The sequence below is a fragment of the Chiloscyllium plagiosum genome, chromosome 37, assembly GCF_004010195.1.
Source record: "Chiloscyllium plagiosum isolate BGI_BamShark_2017 chromosome 37, ASM401019v2, whole genome shotgun sequence".
Classification (NCBI taxonomy): Eukaryota; Metazoa; Chordata; class Chondrichthyes; order Orectolobiformes; family Hemiscylliidae; genus Chiloscyllium; species Chiloscyllium plagiosum.
Window position 1 is genome coordinate 29,210,999 of NC_057746.1, and position 1,352 is coordinate 29,212,350.

The 1,352-nt window shown below is 51.2% G+C and overlaps 1 protein-coding gene across 1 annotated transcript in view; it reads left to right on the forward strand.

Moving 5' to 3' along the window:
• LOC122541549 (zinc-binding protein A33-like) overlaps positions 1-1,352 on the forward strand; it is a 94,991-nt gene that overhangs the window by 90,656 nt on the left and 2,983 nt on the right. The window lies entirely within an intron of this gene.

Consider the following 1,352-nt stretch of genomic DNA (forward strand, 5'->3'; position numbering starts at 1 on the left):
CTTCAATGTCCAATCTTCACAATTCCCTCTTCCCTCCACATCACTCTCCTTGCCACTCCACCTCCCCCTTCCACTCTGGTTGCCCACACTCTCCAATCTCCCTCCCCATTAATGCCCCCTCACTCCCTCCTGCTCTCCCATTCATCGTCAATCTCACAGCCCCATCCTGATAACTCCTCATACCCCCTCAGCTCACTCTTCCCTCTCCCGCACTATTCTCCCATGCATAAATTCCCATTCCGGTCACTCTCTCCTCAACCCCGTTGTGCTCTCACCCTCTGCCTTGCACTGCCCCTCACTCCTATCTCACATTCACCCTCCTCCTGTATTCCATTCCTCCCTAATCACTCTGCCATGATTTCCCCCACCCCTGATTCTCCCTTCCCTTTTAATCTTGCCTCCTCACTATCCCCTTCCCCTTCATTCTCACCTCCACTTCTCTTCCCCTACCTCATCCTCAAATTCACTCACCTTCTCCAAATTCCACAGACGTCTTCAACTTCTGAGACCCAACTCTATCCTTCCTTTGAAATCAACAGCCTACACTCCCCTCATCTTGACTCTCCTGTACCCCTCATAGACTCCACCTCATCCTCCTGTTCACTCACCCCCAGAATCCCCACAAGACCTTATTTTGCACTTGCTCACCTCCACATCTCATCCCCTTATATACTCCATCACTCCCCACCACTCACTCTCCTCTCCCACTCACTCAAACCTCCCATGGCCAAAAGGAACCTGTCTTTCTCCCCTCCATGTCAGCCATCCCTTCCTCCTCACTCTCACATCCCTTTGTCTCTTCTCCTGAATCACCATATCTCAACCCTCCCACTCAGTCTCTCGATCTTCAAATCTCAAATAGACCTTCTGTTGTCAGCCCCCATTCTACACTATTGCTCACTCTCCCCTACATCATCCCAAATAGTACCTTCCTCTCACAAAACCTCCACACCCTCTCCCATGTCCTTACTCAGCTTCCAATCATTCCCTCCTCCATCACTTACTCCATTTCTTCACTTTTCCATTCCTGCCCTGAGGTTGAAAACCTCCCATCATTTCTGCCCATCTCTATCATGCTCCCCTGCTCCTTCCCTAAACTCTCTTTTACAAAAGCAACCTCACTCTACCCTCCATCCGTTTCCCCACTCCCTTGCTGCCCCTCACCCCGCCTCCCCTCACTATTCCTATTCCCACCCACTCACATCAGCTCACTCTCCCCTTTCTCTTACAGTCACCAACCTTCCACTTACTGTCTCCCTTTCCCCTCACTTGCTCACTTCCACATCTCATCCCCTTATATAACCCATCACTCCCCACCACTCACTCTCCTCTCCCACTCACTCAAACCTCCC